This window comes from Varroa destructor, unplaced genomic scaffold (genome assembly GCF_002443255.2).
Source record: "Varroa destructor unplaced genomic scaffold, Vdes_3.0 BEIS01000003.1, whole genome shotgun sequence".
In the NCBI taxonomy this organism is placed as follows: Eukaryota; Metazoa; Arthropoda; class Arachnida; order Mesostigmata; family Varroidae; genus Varroa; species Varroa destructor.
The window spans coordinates 41,094,115-41,117,451 of record NW_019211456.1 but is presented as its reverse complement, the minus strand read 5'-3'; the positions used below and the strand labels follow the sequence as shown (position 1 = coordinate 41,117,451).

At 45.0% G+C, this 23,337-nt stretch overlaps 1 long non-coding RNA gene across 11 annotated transcripts in view; it reads right to left on the bottom strand.

The window, feature by feature from the left end:
• The window catches only part of LOC111248115 (uncharacterized), a 159,004-nt gene that overhangs the window by 82,357 nt on the left and 53,310 nt on the right, over nt 1-23,337 (bottom strand). The window contains exon 2 of one of the 11 annotated variants that reach the window (XR_015324253.1): nt 18,182-18,625. The exons of the other annotated variants lie outside the window; for them this stretch is intronic. This is a non-coding gene — a long non-coding RNA (uncharacterized LOC111248115). The remainder of the gene's footprint in view (nt 1-18,181; nt 18,626-23,337) is intronic. 11 annotated transcript variants of the gene reach the window in all.

Here is a 23,337-nt window from a genome sequence, read left to right as displayed (position 1 = left end):
GAACGAAACGCCCGTCTCCGAAACAGGCTGTTTTTCGCTCTCGCCTATCCGCCCGAAAAATCGCCATCTCGTCGACTGTTCGTAAGCTCTCAAGCTCTGAAAGAGAAAGAGCTCGGACTTAGTCCCTTTTGGTCGGGGGCCTCAGTCTTCTGCCCTGGTGGCTAAGCTTGTCCCGCATAACAATGGACAGTATTACTGCCTACGCAACACTGTGCGAAACTGCAGTACCTCATTGTAGCAACAGGGCGGTAGCGGAATGAAGGTTAAGTAGTGGGAAGCTTGAAGGGCGTCGGGGGGCTACAACATAGAACATATCGTAGCACAGACGCGTTTGCTTTTAAAAAGATGACTCTGCAAAATATCGCGTCTGCACCCACTATACCATACGGGTTTGCGAGTCATGTGCACAACCCATAGGAAATTTCCTATTTTATGTATGTGTATAGACATTTGGGCAGATATAAGCTGTCGTGGTGGAGGAGGGTGGAAGTGACTGCATAGGTATATCGTCTATATGTTGCGCGCGATTCAGACCCCACGGTAGGTTCTGTTGTGTCTATCAACCTTCTTAGAAGGCTGTCGAGTTATACAGACAACAGGATACTTTTGCACATACAGGACTGTTGTAATGTCTGAACCAGCCCTGCGGCTGTGTGCAACGCGTCGTCGAGTCATCCTCGTCATGGTCCTCATCCGCCTATGCGTCTGCTACTTCGTTTTCTGACCGATGAAACTCTGCGCTTTCCTACTATAAACTGCCAAATGTTTGCTTGATGCTCGTCGTTGTTGTAGTGTAACGGCCGCCCCAGCTGTGCTGGTTCACTGTGTCCGTGGCTGATTTCGAATACTGACGCCGTTACGATCACCAGTGATGTCGCTGCGGCTGTTACTGCTAGTCTCATCGAATCGTCATCATCAGCCGGCAGCAGGAAACGCCATTTAAAAGGTCTTCTCCAACTTTGGTCACGGAGCAAAACCCAAAGACTTATCCAAGCAATTCACTTATCCGTAATTATCGTATCGGACTCACCAACTAACCTTCAGCAGATATATGCACGACAACAGAAACAGCGGGTCGAGAGTCAGCATCAAGAAGCAGGCGGATCGCAGACCCCGGAACCATTGGGGGGTAGGTCCAGAAGCCAACGGGCCGACGATCATGTTAGTGGAAGCCGTTGTGTTGCTATTTACCGGAGTTAGTTGCTGATAGATAGTTACCTAGATAGCGAAGACGCGTCTATGAGACTACAACAGCCGATAGAAATATTCATGGCAGAAAAATATCTTCGAGGTTGTTTCCTTTGTATATTGTTGCTACTGTATGTCCCGATACATACTCGCTTGGTTTAAAGGTCGATTTAAACTGCCCAGCTGCGCCACCAGCTCAAACAGCTCTCTCACCTATCATCTTCTTAGAGGCGTACCATAGATTTGACTGCCGGTAAAATGCAGTATGTCGATTGCTGTTCTCTGGAGGTTTGCTGATGTGAATAGGTCACGAAATCTCAGCATGCCCATATAACCCCCATATACGTTCCCATGGTATACTACCTGCATCGAGTAGATCTCTGTTGTGGAAAATTGTTTGCAACGGCTCGTTTCGGCAAAGCATTTTAGTTAATGTAGAAAACAGATATAGTTACTGGTTGAAAGCACATTGAATTTTGACAGAGATTCGAGGACGGCTGCTTAGGCCTATCTCTATAGTGAGAATGTACATCTGCACAGCTTTGGCCGTAAAGGAGCTTGGTGTCATTTATTAGCGCGTCATCTCTGTTCCTATCTAACGACAATTACTGTAGGGATATGCGAGAGACTGACAGCATCCTATCTTCTCTACCGTTGAGTCTGAACAAAATCACTCGTAAATTTGGTCATATTCGTATTATATGTTAACGTGTCGTCATGAGTGCTAGCGTAAAGATAAATAGCCCCCCATGAGTATTAAGTGCTCGTTGAGTATGTAGACACATCATTAGCGGCTGTTATTTACCCCGCTACGTAGATCTCATAAAAAGCGGCCGGCAGGCATAATTCTCACATCATTATACAGATACACTTGCAGAACAGCGAGCTATAGGAATCAATACGGGTAAAAAAGGCTTTTGTTTGGCCTAGAAATCATGCAGTAGGTTCAAATTTTTCTACTATATAGACCACACGAATCGACGTCTTTGTATTTTATTGGTAATTCATAAAAAAAAAAAAATAATAATAATTTTTCTTTTTCTAATGGTGTCCTCAGAAAACGTTACGTGCTTAATTTATTAATATGGCTACTTTTCATTTCATCGTGAATATTCGATTGTGTCCGCAATTCGACTTGTACTACTTAGGCACAAGTTCATACAAAAAAACATACAGCAGGTCGTTGCTGTAGTTCTCTGGGTAGTGTCTCTACCCAGGCGTACCAGTATCTACACTTATGGAGTTGAGCTAGTGCTGAAATTCTATATATATATATATATATAGCATTATTGCAAAGCTGTTCGTACAACAGTCTTGAAGCTCAAGGCAGACATGTCGATTTCAAAGCCGATTTAGCATCTGCGATAGCGCTGTTATACAGCATTATTTTATCAAGTTTAGTGTCGCAACATAACATGCCGGCGGAACGTACGTGATAATACCTAGAGAATCGTTCGCATCAACGGGGTTCCTGCATGTCCTTACCAAATGGAGATCCAGTCTCAATGACGAATCAGCCCTCACCGACTTCGTTCAGGTATCATACGTTCCTTGTTGGCGGATAGAATTTGCCTCGAACGTCTGCCTCCCGCCACGACCGTCAAGCATCAACACAAATTTCGTACAGTTGTTCTATCTTAGTCTATGCAAAGATAACGTTGTTAATAATAAATACTGATAAATGTTCAACGATTGTCATGCGTATATTCAGTGACTTCGCGACTGTGACTAGTACAGAAAAATCAATCTTGCGATGGCTGTGGGGGTACAAGACGAGATGACCTACCTGCACGACACGCTCTGAACTACACCGAAGAAGCTGACTATTACGGAATTGTTTTTATTATTCTATAATGATCAGTCACAGCACCAGTTGCTTGCTTTCGTAATAGCTCAGAGTGGTGATCATGATCGTTACCTGCTCATGTGTTCACAACCCGCTGATGCAGGATGCTCACATCCAGTCCGTTCAAGCTATTGTTGTAGCTGATCTAGAGAAATTTCGTAATAGGACTATTTTTATTAGAATTTCTTTATTTTGACTTCGTAAACACACGCAATACGCTGTTCTCTTTTGTAGGTGCCCCTACTATTGAGTTACAAGGATATCCATCTCGTACTCATATTTTCACTGTCTGTTGACGAGAACCAGCGTCGACGTATCACCAGCAACTCCCCAATGTCGACATCTACCTACATATGTTGTTACGTTCTGTCTTCCTATATATATATGTATATATATATATGTAGCGTTCGCTTTGTCTTAAGTAGTCTTTGATTCTCTTCCAGATTTTCACGGATATATCCATATATTTTCTCAAGAAAAACATCGGGCACAATTTTTGGTTGGTGGCATTCCCAATAAATCGCGCGAACGAAACGCCAATGAAGTTCTACCAAATGAAACGACAAAGAAAAGGAGGGGGCCAAACGAACCGTTAGAAATCAAGCGAAAGGAAGATAGATCTACTACTAAGTTTATTTCGCTAGCTGGCTCTCCCATTAGCTAACTCATATTAGCTAGCTTCGTTCCTACTTATAAGGTTCTGCTAATGCAGAGTGTTTGTTGCGTTTTCGCTCGTCTCTTCCTTCTGTCGACGTCGTCATAGCTGCTGCCGTCGAGCTAGGGTCGTCTTTGAGCTCCTGCCACAGTGCTACTTAGTGTTGTTTTGTCGGTAGCCGCAGCGGCCGTTTTGGCCAGCGATGCTCCGCGGCTATGGCTACAACTGCCTCGACGGATGCCGGTTGTCTATCTATCTGCCTGCCATCGCCCCGCTACGACGCGTCTCTCAAAGAGTCTATATCTTTCCGCTGCTACCCACTCCAAGAGTTGCTGTCGCCGCAGCTACGTGTGACTGTTGTTTCTGCTGCTGCTGCTGCTGCTGCTGCTGCTGATGCTGTTGTTGTCGAAGCAATAGAAACCCAAGGCAGTTAACGCGGAGGCAGGCAGGCGGGCTTTCTGCCTTTTTAGTCGTATAGATTTCCTTCTCTTTACCCCGCCAATTTTACTATAACCACCCTGGTTGTGGCAGCCTCATCTCTACCACCACCCCTCTACTACGACGGATCATCATTGTCTACCAGCGTTGCCTGCTACACGCTAGCCCTGGGTAGATGTGGTGGATTCGCCATTTGTCGATCATTTCACCTTGGGCTCTGTACGGGAGCTTTGGAGGTAGTTGTTGTGGCATCGACAGAGCGCCGTTGCTGCTGCTTCGCGGGTCGACTTGGCCGTTCACTCAAATCGGCTCACAACTACCTGCTTTTGCTTGTTTTTTCATCGTCTTCGTTTTCGTTGACACCGCCGTCATCGTGGTAGCAATCTTTCTCAGAAAATTTTTCTGCATATTGGTAGTCAGACAGACAGACAGACAACAGCGATGGCGGCGGCAGCTGGAGCAGCAGCTCAGTCGGGTCTGTAGATGCTGTTGCAGACAAGCATGAAAATATCACGGCAGCGGCGACAGAAGCGGCATTAAAAGGAATACCTAGCGTCCTAGTGATGGTTCGTTGGGATGGTATGGAGTGTAAGAAGCAAAGACAAGACAGACAGGCAGGCAAAAGAAAGAATCTCAAAGGAAAATGAAAAGAGCGCCCATAAGAAAGAGTCGGCTACCTCGTAGTGGCTGTACTAGCCGTCATCATGGCCGTAAGGAAGCGTAACATAAACATGGCCTTGCTTTTTATCTGCACGTTCCTTGGAGTGGGACACTGAAACTGCATACTACTACTACTGCTGCTGCTGGCAGCGAAAAGATGATACGAACAAACAAATATTGGTGCGTGTATGTTCCGCTAGATCCGACTGGAATCAGAAGTAATCAGGTAGGAGAACATGGTAATGATGAATTGGCGTCAAATCATACAGCATCAACTCCGCTTTCACTAGCATTATAAAATGGAACAGGATAAGTTGTAGCTGTGAGGAGAAGTTTTATTGTCCTTCGCGAAAGCATAAAAGCGTCAGCTTTTGCTTGGATCAAGGCAAATCACAGTTACCATCTTGTAACTTCTTGATGACATATATATCAAAATATTCAATGCTGTTAACTTCACCATCTTACTCATGATCTGTCTTTTGGATCTTGCATCAGAAGGACGATAACAAAGGCAAAGGGAACGTAAGGAAGCTTCGAAGCACGTAGACTTCAAATCAGATTTCATTCACTCACGTTTGCTGTTAGTAGTGAGACTTCATATACAGCCTTCGAGAACACAATATACCAGTATCAGAAAAGGTCTATAAAACCATTTAAAACACTTTGCATCATATGAATTATACCAGCCTTGTTGAGTTCATAAAAACTAGCTTGAAAGACGTCCCAAATGATTGTACGAGAGCAACGAGCGGCATTGGATTTTTTAGGCATTTAGAGCACCTACATGTATCGCTAGGCCCGTGAACCTTTGTCTGGCAAAGCGAACGGCGTCATATACGTTTAGCCGGTTCGTATCGTTCCACTCGTTTCTCCTCATCGCAATAGAATCCTTAGCGACCTCTGCGAATTTTCAGTTTCAATTTCTAAGGTTCATCTCGCAGATTTGCGTTGTTGGTAGCTCAAAGCTGTGCTGGACCCTTGGATAGCAATGACAAATTCGCTAAGGGGTACACAAAACGATTTCGGGTCACTATGTGCAATTTCAATCTTGTCTTAAGTATATACGATTTAATTGTTCGAAGTTTTTCTACTACAAGATTTTTCCTAGTGACGCGTATCACGTACATTACGATCGGAGCTACTTCGAGGTAGAACAAGCTGAGAGCGCTTGCGAAAGACAAGCGACGAGGCGATTGGATCGCCGATCCAATTAATTGGTCTGATTCACGGGGTGGTCACTGGCCGTGAAGTCAGTCACAAATCTGTGAACACAACTGGTGTTTGCTGCACTCGGAACCCGTTTGACACTAGTGGTACTATGTAGTCTCTATACAAGATGACCTCGATTGGTTTTCTCGGCCCTTTTTGTTTGACTAAAAAGGCCTTTCAGCGCGATGGAAAATAAGAGTGGAGTTAGGTTGTCCTCCTGGGCCTGACCAGCTGTCTGTGTGAAAAGTGGGGGTTCCAGGGTTTTCCTGTAGGATCGCGCCAAGAACCAGAACACATTTATAGTCACATTCATATTGGTTAGCGTGCGCACAGCCTTGTCCAAAACTATACATAACGCTGCCTTAAAGTCGATGAACAGCGTGTATAGCAGGCTGTGCAGCATGGGCGACGCTCTTTTGATGTCGGCCGTCAAAATCCTGCACGCCGTTTCTGTGGAGCGTTCTCTCTGAAACATATGTTGCTTCCTTATGATGGGGTGTACCCGTTCTAAGTAGCTGTTTACCCTCTTAGTCAACAGCTTATAACAGACGCCTTTCTTATTCCTCGCCATGATCAAGGTATATGGTAGAATCACCCTTTCCTTGGAAGATCATTCACAGAATAACATTTCTTTATAGTAGGGCGGTGCTATTAAATAGTGTTGATCGGCAGGGTGCCAGAACGAGGACACGTTTGAGATACTTATTGTAGTTCCTATTTACACCGGTAGATTTACTGTTACGCGGGTTTCAAAGATCTTGCACTAGTTTCCGCATCGTGAAGTCTTGTTGAAGGATACTGCATTATATCGAGATCCCCTTTTCTCACGCTGTAGCGAGAAAAGACACTTCGTGCGGTATCATGTACTTTGACGTAAACATATCCGAGAAGTAATTTGTAAGGGCCGAGAAGCTGATCTGGTAAGCCGTTGAGCAGGCATGATGCGTCTGCCACTAGTATGATTAACGTTGTGCATCGGCGACCAAACGGGCCTCAAGCCGTTCAAAATATTGTTGCCTTTGTGACGCATACAATTTTCGATAAATCATCTTAAAAAGCGGAAGTTAAAGGCTGGAATTCGAATTGTACCTCGGCCATAAAACTAAAAGCCATCTGGCGCCCCGAGGCAAAACTGCATGTATAGTTCAACAACGACCTATGGTCCCGCGGGAGGGAGGAGGGACTCTGAACATTCTGGTGACACTTCGGTTGAGGGCTGAAAGCTTGCATGTAGATAAATCGCTGAGCTTTTAATATAGCAATAAAGCAAATAAAAACCAAATAAGCAAACATGCTTCGGCCAAGTCCATTGGTACGTTTCGAAAAAGCTCCTACAATTGAGTGCAATGGTGCATATATACATTTTCGGACCACTGGATATTACGAATTTCAGTACGTTCTACGACAAACGCTAGTTTGCTCTGTGAGACACTATACTTTTTCCATCAAATAGGGTATCTCGATATGCACTAGACAATGTTCAGGAGGCAGATTGTCCTCAAGGGAAACTTATATACATTTAATAGCGTGTGTATTCTGGTTCGTTATTACTTCACGCGAAAGTGTAGAGTAAATTAGCACGTAAATTTAATTTTATGATGTAACTTCTTGCGATGCTCGGATTTTACTGTGAACTGTTTCTAAGTGACGCTTAGACTGGGCATTATCAGTAGACAATAACTTATGGCGTCAACTGTAGCACCTGTTCAGTCCGGGCACAGGCGCATATTCAGCCTTATATAATTGAAATGTCAAAATCAGTGACGACTACCCCCTGTGTTTTCAAATGCAGTTAGATGTTTGTCGGCGTGTGACTTCGCTGAAGATTAGACACTACGCATTTCACAAACAGATAACATACGTCTCTCTTACATGTCGGCGACGTCAATTTTTCTGCGACGTTACCCTTTTTACCAGTTCGTATTTGTTTCTCTCTGGTCCCATGATATTGACTTTGAGGGCAAATCATCCGAGCACCTAACTCTACATTAAAAGAACTGGAAAAGCCTTCTCCAGCCATCGCTGTTACTGCTGTCTAAGTTTCTCCTCCTTTTTATCGAGAGCAGTCAAAAATATGTTTCTTGTGTAATATTCAGATCTCGACCACTTGCTCTACCTGTTCAATTGTAGTCGTTCCAATTTGAACTAGAATTTACGTTGTACAGTCTAAATTAACTAGCGTTGCCGCCTTGTCAGCGCGTTGACTCTAATACATGTGGTAAACGAAAGGATCCCGCTTGATCAAACCAGCGAGTACAACTTATCAATAACGTTGAGTCGTCATAGTAAAAATAGCGTAAGGAGTTTTCAATACTCTGTACTGACGTATATTAGTCCAACGTATGTGTCGCGGAAGCTTGACGTGAAAAGCAGGAATATGCCGTATCGAAAGGGCGTTGCAGTCGGCCTGCGCAGTTTGCCTCTAAAGAACAGGTGGGCATGCTTGATAATGTACAGTAGAATTCAACAAATAGCCACAACAGCAGTAGTAGCTAAATCGGCCGTCAAAACGACAGAAGACCACTTCGTAAAAAATGACCTATAGCACTTTTTTATACATCGCGTGGTCGCAGAGTATTTGCCCAGCTTCCGTTTCCCTGCCTGGCTGTCTTACATGGCCTTATTTGACGTATTACCATGCTGTCAAATTAATATAATGTTTTTGTTATTACTCTGATAGTAGTTTTCAACTTTGTAAGAGATTGGCACTTATCTAGCTGATAACGACCGAAGCGGACCTCGTTGTATGAGTTTCAGTAGTAACATTTTGAATACGACCTTGGTCGAACAAGTTGTGTAACTGATGCTATTGCATCACGTGTACATCCTCCGAGACGGAGGAGATATAGCTAGTTTGATTCATCGAGGTTCAGGTATGCATACAACGACTGAAACCGTTTTTTTGCTTCTGATACATCTTGAAATACTCGTACGATTAATCACCTATCTTCTTTTGAACTGGTCCTAGCATCTGATTGTCGTGCTACAAAATGTCAGCAAAATTATCTAGTTTATGTAATTGTGGTATTAAAATGGGCAAGCACTTCACTTGTTTGTGCGGCGGGGGCATTGATTGAAATCAATTCATTGGTGCGGGTCCCGCCTCTTTCATACACAATTTGTTTTCGTTGTTTGTTTTAGACACAACATCATTGAACCCAGCATGATCTGCACCCCAATATGTGAATCATCCCACGGTTTGTGCGAAAATTGTTAGGCATCTGTTACGGACGTTCCGTATATAATGAACTTTTATTGCGTTGTTGGTACCTGTTTTGCGGGCATTGTTCAAAACTTCTATGTTCGCTGTATCGGTTCTACATGACTAGATTTCTCCAACAGCGATTGAAATGAACGAGTCCAGGATACAGGTGCATATAGAATCAATTATATGCATATGCTGTAGATAGTCTGTTTGTCTCCGCTGTTAATAAGGTAGTGATTGCTGCCGAAACAATCTCTTCACATCCATCCATCTATCCTTAGTGATCATAGTAATACCCGATGAAGATATTCATTTTGTCACTATAGCTTATAATGCAAGGGCATTTCCTTCGTACGCCCACTTTCCCCTATGCTGAGCCGTTCACGGTGTGCATCAACGGTCCCTAATGCTTCTTGCTATACGGTTTACATCTATTTTGTTACCGTTTAGAGGATAATGGTACAGCACGAAACGTGACGTACATTTTGTGTACACAAGGGTAGACTGGTGAGGCGACTCTACCGTTTTTGCTGTTGTAGTGCTGTGGTTATGACCGCCGCTGCTTGCTGATACTATGCGGCTAGCGACAGTCGACACGCACTGGTCGCCAACGTGTCCGTAGGCACGCCGTATGTCCAGGTCCATAGAAGAGCCTGTGGTGGTACATTTCATGCTAGAAGTATATTACTTGTTACTAACTCTATTACGCTGTACATGTACCTCCAACATTTTATTGTCGGCAGCGTCAGTCCGTGCTGATCAGCTACTTCTCGGCTACTAATGCTTGATGCCTACAGACAATCGTTAGACTATCGCTAACTGTTTACTGTTGCTACAAACGGTTCGCCGCTCTGTGGCGTTTCTGGCTCCAGGCTGTGGCCGCTGTGGAGCTAGTCAATCACTGGAGGTCCGTATCCCTTGGTCCTCTAATAGGCCAGTGTCACAGTAGCTGCAATAGTCAGTGCGCAGTGTGCTGCAGAAGACTAAAGTCGGGAGCATTTTCGATAAGTAAATAGATAGACCACCCTCCAGTATGAGACGCGGTGAATGGCCACCCCTCGATGCCCATACGATGCTGCCGTCGTTTTCTCCTCGTCACACAGTGGACGCTTTTCGACATAGAAAACATTGTCCTATTGCAGGTTTGGTTCTTGCTACTCTTGTTGCTGATTCCATACAACGCGCTGTTTTTCGCTCATTTCAGTAGATAGTTGTGTGGTAACAACAACTAATGCTGCGAACGTTCGATTTCCCCAGCTTCGACGAGTTAAGGCAATGGGGGCGATACAGGATGAAGCGAACGTAACAGTTCTACGCGTTTACGTAGCAGAACACTCGAGGTGATTCTAACGAGTCTGTTATTTTTTTCGCTAGCATACGAACGTCAGTTCAGCCGATTTTGGGTGTTGATGAAGAATAACGCGCGTACAAAGGTCCGCCCACACTGATAGATCTGTATATCTCTATAGAGATAAAGCAAAGTACACGTATAGGGTTCGTTTTAGTCGGTTGTTTTTTTTTGCTGATGCTTCAACGATACTGCTACAGCTCTGCATATGCTAGCTATTCCTACCAAAACCATATGTCGACACAGCGGGTCGGCCGGCTAGTTTTTCTTAGCTACTGTTGACCAGCTTGCTCCAGCTTTCACATCATTGTTTTGATGATAACAATAACACGCCACCGCGCAAAGGAAAATTTGTAGGAGCTAGTCTCTGATAATATGCAAGCTTGACGTACGCGTCATGTGGCACACCGTCCATACTGAGACGTCGAGTGTGTAATGACAGACAAAGCGGAAGAGTCTACTCACGGAACCAGCCGGCGTGCTATTCCCTAAACGTGTGTGAATCAATCCAATCTGTCGTTTTCAATCAGCGTTTTGGATTCAACTTAGCTGACACACAACAACTAGACAAAACGTATCTAGTCGTCTTGGAGTGATAGCTGTTACAAAGTTACAATTTGCAGCCCACAAATCGACAGAATACGCTGCTTGCGATGAAATCCCTAACAGCGATACTGGACGCAAACATAGAGCCGCTAGCGGGCAGACCCACGTGTAGGCATATTCAGATGATGGTGAGAATCCATTGACCCATATATGTATCTTTCATTGGAGAAAAAAGTCTGCTACCCGCACATCTAGACTGAGTATGAACCGGATTACTTGGTGCGTTAAATTGAAGTTGCACTATATCTAAAACGATACCGTCTTGTATATTGTCATAGCATGCCGCGCTACTCAGTTGCAAAGCTTCGCGCTCCAGGAAAATTTGCGTAGAAACGTAGTGTGGTTTATGAGCACGTTGGCACAGACACGCACGTACATCTGCATATTCGCGTATGCGCGGCAAAAACACATCAGAAAGAGGTTATAATAACTAATATACATATATGTACCTTTTTCTATTCACAGCCTGTGTAGTGTATGTCGTCGGCGGAACTTTAAGCAGCGACCCCCTGGTCTTATTCAACCAAAGGCTTGCCCGTTTAAGCCGTCACGTTACATATATATATATATATATATATATATATTACGCATGTATTATACGTTGTAAGATGTCCTATCTTAATAGACTGACGAGTTGTTACTGCCGGTGCCTCGCAACACGCTGTTGCCGCCGCAGCTGCCAACGGCTGGCTCCGCGTTGTTCTTCCACGACGATATTGATGTTAAAGCCGACGCTTGTGGCTTGCTGCTAGCGTTGTTGTTACTGTCGTCCGTTGCCATCGTAGCCGTCTTCGTATGGCTGCCTACTTCCTTCCAGCGAGCAATACGGACAGTTTTCCAAAACAAGCAACAATCAGCTTCCAGCCAATTACTGCCCTGCAGCGTCGGCATTGACGCGCTGCCCAGAGCAAGTTAAAGGCAGCCGGCATACGTGGCTGAGACGCGTCCTTTTCTATGTACTACAATAGAACCACGATGGCCAAAACAGCTACGGGCCCAGCGAGAGAAACAAACAGTCACCCGGTGTTTTATATAGAGCGGCATTGAATGTAGCTAACGTTTCGGCTACGACTATTGTCGCTATCACTGATACAACTAAATATATATTTTGATTTTTAGGCTCAGAGCTGTATTAGCATCGCGTAAGATGGCTGCCGGACTCCAGCAGTACACGAAACAAGTGTGCCTTCTTCAAGATTCGAACCAGAGATTCGCGCGCGCCTAAGTACAGTAAATGAATACGTTGCCGTTATTAATTTCGGATTTCGTGTTTCGTATTGCCGTTGAGCAGCGCCGATCGAGGCCGCTGGTCTTTTCCGGCACGACTATAAACTGTATCTTTCGGCGGTCGGTTTCGAACCTAGATTACCTGACGTGCTTCTAGGCTTAGTAGGTAGACATCTTACTGCCATTTGCACTGTTACAAGTGCGGGAGGAGGAACGTACCAGCATCAGCAGAATTAATACTATGGTTACTGCTCGTGCCATGGAAAGTGCAGCACGCATACTGAATGTAGCATACAAAGGATTGCATGATAGCAACATGTTTCTATAGGTCTAGCATAAAGTAACACCGAATCACTCAATGATCCTGCTGTTACGGTTACTGCCACTGTAACACCACAAACACGTTTCGAACGCTTCTTTAGATAGGAGAAACGCATGATAGGTCAAAGACAGATACACAACACAGAATCAGGCTAATTGTTTCTGACATGAAGGCGCCACAGGTTAAAATGTATTCATGTTCCAGATACCTGCTACCTCTCTGTCTATTAGAAGTGCAGAAATCATGCAAACATGTAAGCTTTTTCAAGTTTTGCAAAGCTAAGCATATATTTAGCGCCTAATTTTGAGAATAGTCATGAGCAAGGACCGTGTCCTTGCATAGCTCAACAAATGATTACTGCTGCCTGAAGCCATTCGGAACTTCTAAAGTAAAAAAAAATCATCAACATTGATTAGCAAGCTGTCGGCATTTTCGAAGCAAAAACGTACGATCCTTACCGATTCGATAATAAAGGATAAATGACTTTCTCGCTCTGGGATGCCACGGTTATTGATCGGGGATCGACTAGCCATCCACTCTAGCGTCTAGCGAGGTATAGAACATAAGCAAGCCTCAAGCCGTAACAGGTGTACCAGTGACGCTCGACAGAAGAAAAACTTGATACTTAGGGAGTTGGTGGATTGCGAGAGAGGCGGTAGGGGCAGGCAAAAGAACTATGGTTCGAACTTCCTTTCACGAAACTATATCTGATTAGGGCTTACAGTTCGGCAAGCATAGTGGCAACGGTTACAATCGGCCGTCGACCAAAGCGAGTGCGTTCCAGCCGCTTCCAGCAGAAATGACTCCCACGAAGAAACGCCGCGGATCAGGCGATGATGGTTAGGCCACTGAGTGACGTCCAGCAGATACGAAAATCAGAGCTAGGGGCAGCGATTTTTAGCGATACCACGCGTCGGGCAAATGTGGTAGACACTTTCCATAGGCCGAACGAAAATAGATCGTCGTCCATCGTACGTCATAATAGAACGACTCAATTGAAGCTATTACGAGGGTAAATATCTTCAACATAGTTGAGCTGAACTGAACGAGTCACATAAAAGCTATACTTCAAAACCGGCGGATGCCGCAACAGAAATTTCGCTAAATTGTTTTCTATGCTACAGTTAGCATTACAAAATAGTTAGTGCAGCATAACCAAGTGTGTATATATACACGTAACAATATCAACAATATGTAAACTAATCTAGCTTTCTCGACTCAATAAATTGTCCTAAAAAGGCCTTATAGAATACGAATAGAAGTGTTAGCACAACATAACCTTGAGTTATAGAGAACCAGTCCATCAGATAGCTGCGATGATTGGCTACACCAGATTCTCTTTGGGATACTTTCTAATTTAATCATTTTATCTATGCGTCCGCAAAGATGTCTATTGTAAGTGCTTTGACTGTTCTAGCTGATTTCATTAAGACGCCATTTTAAATGAACTATTTGTTTAAATTCTATAAAACAGTGGAATTATTTCTTCTGGTGAGCGTTCCTTTAGCATTATCTGCGATTCGTATCCTTTCTTGAAGCACCTAGATGCGTAACAATGTGTTTAATAAACCCACTTGTAACCGATCGCAGGCCATTTCAGTACTAAAGGAAACGAAAAAGCGAAAAAAGAAGCTGCATTAGTACAGCTATTGTTTGTTGCAGCACCTAACTGGAAGTACGCTTTTTAAGTTCTATATGATCTTTACTTAATATAAAAACGAAATACACAGGAACGTAAACGCTAACGGGTAAACGAACAGAACCTAAAAGATACTCGAATTGGCTGTTGGTCGTACATTAAGGATGCTACCGATTAGTAGCCTAGCTCTCCTCTTCTAATAGGTCACAACTATTTCTATGAGCGATTGCCTGAAAGTGCTTTAGATCAGCCGCGCGATCATCCTTGATCTGGGCTATACGAGCTGGCCATAAGCTGTGTAGGCTTATTCCAGTGACAACAGATACACAAAGTTGTTATTACGGGTGTATAGTTTCAGCTGCGGCTACGAGAACCAGTTAAACCGATACGAAATTTCAGTAATACAAATAAAGTCTCTATTTAGCGGGTTTCTAGATAGTCGGTTAGTGGTTTTGCTATTGTTGCTAGGCCGACGCGTTGAGCGCGGACCTAACCGCTCGAAGAAACGAGGTCCTTGTTCACCCGGCAGAATTAATATTGGCACGAATCGAACGAGGTCGTTTTGGCCGGAAACAGGTCCACATGTCGCTCTTTCACTCTTGGCGGCTTTTGCTATGAATCGAAACTAAGAGCTCGGCTATCTATAGGGTCAATGCCGGCGGCGGCGGGGTTAAATTCTCTGCTCAACGGAAACCAGCCGCTCGCCTGATGGACATGACGGCCCGACCAATATATCTGGGTGTTGACTAGAGAATGGTTGATTCTGAAGTCATCTGTGATCATTTCAATGTCGTGTTCGTCTTGCCTCGAGAGGTATTTCTATTGTCATTACTGGCTTTCAGGCACACATTTTAGGCGTATAGAGACGTTAGCGTCAAAGACGTCAGCTGTTCCACTAAATTTTCCCAGGACAAGCTGAAAATGATCGCGGTTGTGTCCTGTCGAAATAGATTAGCTGCACTACCGAGTGCTTGTGTTATGGGATGATCATGGATGTTCTCGAACACGTACAAATTAGTACACTTTAGATATTTAGAGCGCTGGCTGTGGAAGACCGGCGCAGCTAAACGCCATTTGCTCCGCATCCTAGATTACATGACAACAATCAGACACGGGCTGGAAATAACTAGCGTTATTCCTCATCAAGCAGTTAGCTACCGTCCTGGTCGAAACGCGTCTGGGTTGACTGATTGGCCTGGAATAAGTGCTTCTAGTAGACGCCAGCCAGTACAATGCACAAAAGCAGATTTTACCGCGTTGAACGAAGAAAATGCCATACTTAGACAAAGATTGAACAGTAATCGTTACATCTATTTATAACGGCTTACTTTAAAACAATTAGAAAAATTGAATCAATCTTCGACTCTGCTGCCGTTGTTGTTATTGCCATTTATATAAACAGTTTCATCGTGTTCGAAGAACGTTGTTTTGTACACACTTCAATTGACTATCCGCGCCTAATTCTCAACAATGATGAGATCCCTTGAGAGAAAGCCTCATTTAGCTGTTATCGCTTAACGTGCTCTTATTGCTCTTCCGGAGGTATCGACCTGATTTCACCTACTCATCTCTATATACGCAGGTCCCTTGAAGACCTACTATTGTTTCATGCTGTAGAACCATTAAAATCGTCTCAGTAATAGCTAGTACTGATATATCGATGCTGTGTAGATGTATGAATGCTAGCGATTAGCCAATCAATTAACGAATACCTAAGTTAATAAGATCAACGTAGACGTATCGCATCCGTTCGCGGTCGATGTTGGACACGGTTCATATCGAAACACGTAAACACAGTGTTGCATTTGTTCTGCGGTATTCGAAAAAACGTTCTATTAGCCATCTAACTCCTTTACGTCCGTACACGTATATGGGCCGTAAAAAAAAACATGGATCTATCGTGCCCTTACTCTCCGTTACCGCTTACAGCCCGTACCGAAATACACGTATTCGAGTGGCCCGCACAACCATTTCCAGCTGCCGTACCGTTCAGAACCGACTGTCGGTAAAGTTAACGAAGCAGCTAGCGATTGGGGATTACGAAAAAGCAAATCGTACGCAATACGTCGTCGCGGACGCTGTCCCGCGCCAGGCTACAACTCTGGGTCTTGGTTGGCTTTCCAGCTTTTGCTACCATTATTTCACAGTACATTTTAATTTTTATCTTAGCAATGAATCGAGCGAGTTCGACCAATAGGACTTTATAAATGGGACCTAAAAAGCTCAAATATCCCACTGTAAGTTATTCCTACTATCACCAGCCGTGCTCAGTGGAATCTTTGCGTCGCCGTTAGGTAAATAGCCGGCTGTACGATTGATTACGCTATCGTTGTCTGTTACTTCCTTCGCACACTTATCCGGTATACCACTTACCGATAGAGCAACATGCAACGTTCATTCAATGTAACAGTTGTTGCTGTGTTATTTGAACGAAACGACAGATAATTCCTGTCGAAATCAATGCTTCCCCTGTAGAATAAATACATTCTGGCATCGGGCCTCGTTTTAAGGAGGAAACCCTTCATAGGGAAGTACAGAACAGAGAAGGGGAGAAGAAAAAAAAGAAAAGGATTTTTTATTTACCCTCCAGAGGTGAGCGGCAACTTGAGAGTATTTATGAGAAGATTTACTTATTTGACTTACAGTGGCTACATTTTCGAGATGGTCGGATTCTGGCGTTGCGATTCCACCATCTGAGCTGCATATTTGTGCAGACAGAGTAACTTCTGAAGGGCTAATCTCTCTCGATATTTTGCCGGATGCTGATAGATCAACTGAGACGTAAGTGATGCATTGTATCCTCATTATAATCTCTTTATTCCTGCGAATTGCAATCGAAATCAGTGAACGAAGCTTGTACCTTTGGCACACAAGACCACAGAGATTTTGCGCGGCATTTTCTTTCCACTTATTAATTACGTCGAAACAAAAAAAAAGCATCAGAATACGTTGCGATCATGCCACGAGCGAAGCCAGATTCACCGTAAACGGCGTCACGTCAGCTTCAATGCGGATATGGCCGACTCCATTATAATTGGTAAATATTCCCATAAAGCATATTTAGGAGCGATTACAGGACAGTCTCGAAGTGTGGCGTAGCGGATCAAGGTCGTATGAAGTTTTCGCCACTAGGAAGCATCGTAAATAATTTGCGTATAGCATCATGCAATGATATTTTAATCCCGATGTGCCATTTAAAACCCTTTGCCTCTTCCGTCAGACTTTGGTATAATCATATTTGACATCATACTTGGATCTTCTATATGGGATCGATTTAATTAACTTGGATAAAATCTAGCTGGCACTCCTTTGTCGAGGTCAAAGTTTTAGCCTTGTTCAGTGAGGGACCCACAACGATCTTTCATCAAAGCGCGATCTAGCCCTGGAGGGCGAACGCCTTCGATCAATATCCATGGGCTTTTCGATCCGAGGGCTGAAACAAGTTCTTTTTTATCCAGTAAGGATAAAAAAAAATAAAGAGATTATTATTTTGCAAATCGAAGCATCAATATTAGCAGTTCCGCAGACTGGCTGGTATTCATCACATAGACATAATTACGAATGCAGCCGCATATCTATCTGATCGACAGAAAATTCCAGCTCCTTTGACATTTACAGCTCTCCGACACAAGCGTTAGTGTGCGGGAAAGCTCCCTTAGCCTGATACAAAAATGAAATCCGAAAGCGAATATGTACACCTAGTTATTTAAGGTGCACTGCGCAATTTTCGTTGCGCTTAAAAATTCAACGCGGAAGCTATCAATACTTCCTATTTTTTCTCTTCTAGCTATTCTCTAGCACATTTCATTAGTGTTATTTACTTTGCTTTATTTCTCACCTTTAATTGAAAAGGGGGCTGATTCCACGCAAGAATTCCGCACAAGAAAAATACGGCAGTCCATTCCCGTTGTGATCGCTTATAGTATTAATACTCCTCTGTTTCGGATCATCGACGTGGCCTCCGCTGTTCTAGGCAACAACCCTCTCTGCCATTCTAAAATGTGGAGGTCACTTGAAGAAGTCTAGGCTGACGCAAGGATTGTCTTGAGCGGAGACAGCTGGCAATCAATGAAGATTTAGGACTTTTGCATTGGTCGTGCATCTGCGCCGATTTATCTACCACTACTTGTGCCGGTCCTGCAGGCGTCTGCTTGCCTTCGATACCGTTAGGAAAGTTCGGCCACTGAGAGAAGACGAGGGCGGAAAGCCAGAGGGTTTTGCCATTGCGAGGCGCTAGCAGTCCGGCGGTTTAGTGTCGATCCCATCTCCAACTTTGTGAATCCTAGTTGACGCAGGGCGACGCAAGAAGGCGTCGCGACGCGACGAACAAGCGCAACGACAGTAAGAAAACTGTATGCGTCGCAAGCTTGGAACCACACACACACACACACACACACACACACACACACACACACACACAAATAGATGCATCGAATGAAACACTACAAGGTTTAGAAGATCCCGTGACATTCATGCCCGTAAATTTCATGCTTTGTTGTCATTCTTGCAGATCCCGCTAGCAACTCATTTGCTGGCCATTGAAACAGATAATAAATAGCTTTGCCCTTACCTATTACTGTTATTCACAGGATTAAATCGACCATAAGTCTTGTGATATAGAAGCGAAACAGGTATCCTTGTAAACGCATACACACCCTCTGTCTCTTGGTTTCGAACTTTGCCGGGCCGTTTGCTACTACTTCTGGTACAAAGGTCTATTCTCTATGCAACAAATTACTCATGGCAAACAAAAGTGCGTGGTTTTCAGAACATCAGCTCTTATACAATCTCTATGCGCTGGGCGAATTGCCACCGAGAATCTAAATTGTTTGAGTAACTTCAAATCAACAGTGTAACCCATCGCTAAGAAATATGCGGCTGTAGAAGCAGGTTCCAGCGCGACGGAAAATTTACGACAAAAAAAAAAACTGCGCGGATTACAAAGTTAATCGCCATCGTTTAAAAGATGCCTTTCTGATGACTGTTTTATTTCAGTCAGGGCGTAAGAGGAGAAATCTAGTGTGAGGGAATTTATTATGTCACGGATTGTTTACAGAGATTTCAGGTACACATAAGATGTCATACAAGTCAAATAAACGCGTTCAAAAAAAAAAAGAGAATCCAATAGATTTGAACTATGCTGTTTGTAGCCGAATCACTTCAATAATGAAGTAGCTAGCTGACTTCGATTTTTCTCTTGCTAGAGCTTTTCTTCAAAAATGATCGCAAGCTTGCTTAAAAGAATCAAAGCGATTTTTTGGCCTGAAGTTTTTGCCCCGAGTGTCGCGTGCAGTGAACGAGACGTCATGTAATGAATTACTGAAAAACATTACTTGCATACTCTACAAACAGTGATGCAACAATGAATACTAAAGTGTAAAAAAAGCAAAACGGTGCAGCGGGTCGCATAAGCCGATTCGCACAAAGTGGTCAACAAAACAGCCATGCTTTGCGATGGCCAGATATGGCCGCCGAACAGCCCAGATTTGAATCTGTTGGATTCCTATGCGAGAGTCTTACACGTTTCAATACGACAACATCGGCTTGCTCACTCGTACTACCAAAAAATATTTTTCAGGATTGAAAAAAGCAGGCAGCAGAAACGAACCTGGGAGCGTCTCAGGGCCAAAATCGAAACTTTCGTCGCGGTGAATGGCGATTATATTAAATAAACATTACTATCCGGAGTGACAGTTCTAGCATGCGTAAACCCTTGTTACAATATTTGCTTTAATTTAGATACAGTTTTAGGGAGAAAAGATTAAAAGTCAATCTTGGTGCCGTACCCTATATATGCGAATCGATCGTGTATACCATTCTAGAGTGAGGCATGTGTGTTAGATGCTAACGAAAAAAACAGAAAAAAAAAGACAAGGTAAGGCAGAAGAATCGAAAACCTTTGTCTTCTTAAAAGCCTTGCTTTATTTTTTTGCCTACCACAGCCCGGCCAACAAGCGCCTCCGCTCCTAATTTGGGCTCCTTAGGCCAGTGGCAGGGAAGGAACTAGGTCCAGTTCGTTATCTTTTTTTCAGTCCTGCTGCTGCTCTGGTCGGTCCGCCTCATGGGCTCCCTGCTTGACACTGATGCGGTGCGCTTCGATTTGTGCAGGAATGCTTTCAATGTCCTTTTTCGACTGCTCCTGCTACCGTCGTCGTGACAATGTTCCCGATATACGTTTTTCTTGCCGTCTGTCTTTGGCAGTAAAAGAACCAGAATAGAGAAGTAGCCCGCGAGCTTTGTCAGCATGCGGTACCTTATTTTGACTCGGTTAAACTCGACCGCTCTGCCAGGTCGTCGGCTGACTGTCTTTGGTCATTGGAAGGGCCTAGTTAGTGAACGCTGCAAACAGTGCTCCGTATCAAAGTCCAAGCGACAAAGCGTAGTGCCTTATCAGAGAGGCGTCCCCGCAGGCATTCCCATCGCCGGCACTGTGCTGAGCTCGCTTTAACTGACTCTACCTCCCGAAGTGCCCACCTCACCACCTTGCCTTCCCTTTTCACCTACAATCACCCACCCACCCACCCGACGGATCATCCAATTCTTTTTGTCCAAGCCCGTTAGCCTCAGCACCCAGCAACCCGTTCAAGCAGTGCGAGCGACAGCCACAATTCAGCTGCTGCTACATCTCCTACATTGTTTCTTGCACAACCTTGTTTCTTGTCTCTTTCCTGGACCCGTTGTGACTCCTTCGAAACTAAAGCGGCAGCGACAGCAGCAGGAGCAGTAATGCTACACAAGCCATTATCGCCTTTGGTGACATCTAAAATCAGGAGCCCATTTGCTGCCTCTTTTATATTATGATGATGGCAACGAGCACTATGCTTTTGTTGTCGTCGAAGTCAACATTTCGTTATACGTTGTCACCGCCACTTCCGTAGTTGTCGGTCTGTCCCTCTCTCCTTCGTCGAACAGCCGTTGCATCATTGTCGTCTGCTGCCACTCGCTCTCTCAATTCGTGTGTCAAACTAGGACCGATCGACCGACCGGGTAGCCAACCGCAGGAAGGCAAATCGGGAAGGCGGCGAGCAAGCGAGCTAGTTCGCTGGTTGGCTCGTTGGTTGGGGGACAGGCTAAAAATTCAAGGCCCTAAACTTGGTCCGAGTCGTCCCTATCTTCGGCGTTCCTCAGCACTCGTCTCGTCCCCTAACCTCCGTCACTACGTCTAACCCCTCTACACTGAACACCGTTCTAATATCCCATTTTCTCTCTTACACTACACTGGGCAGAGCAGGCGGCGCCAGTGGCGATGGTGGCACTAGCAGTAGTGGTAGCGCAGGCGGTTCTCCCAACGCACACCCACAACCGGTTCAGCCTCTTCTCCCACCTTCAAGCCCCAGGTCAGCTGGCCCGTAACCCCCATTACTTATCCTGGTTTCGTTTCCTATGCCTCCCCGATCCTTCAGCTCAACCCAGCCCTATTCTTGATTCGAACTTCCTCTGTTCAAGATACTCGGTCAGGCTCTTTCTCCCGTCGAAGCAACCAGCACCCCGTTCGTTCACCACACGATTGGGTCGCCCTAGAGGCCATATGGGACCTACCTCTGAAGGCGCTCGTTGGCAACTGACGCGAAGCGGGTAGTGGGGCAACGGGCCAGTGGGACACTGGCGAACACGGGCAGGTAGAGGGAGCATTCAGTAGTGCACGGACGTAGCCGACGAGAACAGCCGCTTCCCCCATGGGTTTTGAGGAACAAAATGGGCCGCGGCTGGCCGTTAAGGTGTGGGGAAAAGGGATAAAGCAGGCGACCGAGGGGTGAGGGCGCACCTGGGATGGCGGCGTTACAACACTCTTGGTAACAACGCTCTGACGCGAGCGAAAGTGCGGGGATTGTACACAGACACATATACACGCACACACATACACACGGATACATATATACAGCCACATGCACAACGTTCTTAGTCAGCAGAATCAGCAGCAGCCGCCATAGGCAGTAAGCAGCACCAGGTCGTATATAGACATGCATATCCTTATGCATACACAGCTAAACACACACATACATACCGACAGGGAGAGAACCAGCCGGCCAGCAGCCACAATGACGCTAGCTGTTCTCTTAGAGAGTAAAGGACGACGAAGACAATGACGACGATCAGGATGGCGTTCAGTGTGAGCCTGCCTGCTCGCAGAGCAGCCAAACTGTCCCGGCAGTCAAAGCGGGTTAGTTGCAGCGTTAGGCAGCACCCTGGGCAGTAGGCAAGCAGCAGGCGGCACACACATACATACACGTGCACACCGGCCTTACACACTCACAGCCACACAGAGAGAGAAGTATACACAGCGAGCAAGCACTCTGCACACCTTTGAGCCAGGAGGCTCCTACAACCGACCATGGAAATTTCCACGGGCTGAAGGCTAGCTGCCCGCACGCACACCAACAGCAAACATACAGCGGAACCGTCATCCCGGCGTGAATACCACCATCGCCGAACGCCAAATGAACGACCATGACTCGGTAAAATCTGTGTGAAAAGCGAGGCAAAGACTAATGGCAAGAGTGAATGAGAAATATATGTGTATATATATATATATATATATATAGAGAGAGAGAGAGAGAGAGAGAGAAAGAGAAACTTAAAGAAAGACAGCGGGAGAAAACATTGAAACTCCTGGTGATAATAGCGATAACGATGACGCTGCTGCTGCTGCGGTTGTCGTTGATGTAGCTCCTAGTGATGACTAAAGCTTTGATAATTGGCGATGACGATGGCAGGGATGATTACGATGCTTTGGTTGGAATTTTCGGGAAAGCCAGTGCCGCCAGTGGCCGTAAGGTAGCGAAGATGGCGGCCGCGCTGGCAATTGGTTTCAGCTGCTACCGAGTCCAAGAAAGCGAAGTCGGTCAACAATAGACGGAAACTACATTGTTGCGGTTGTAGATAGCCACCAGCAGCGGGGTAGCCGTAGTCGGTTGGCAAGCCGACAGGCAAGCAGGTCTTTGTACAGTTAAGCTTTCCACCGACGCGTAGATTTATGCTCGCTCTCAGACACAC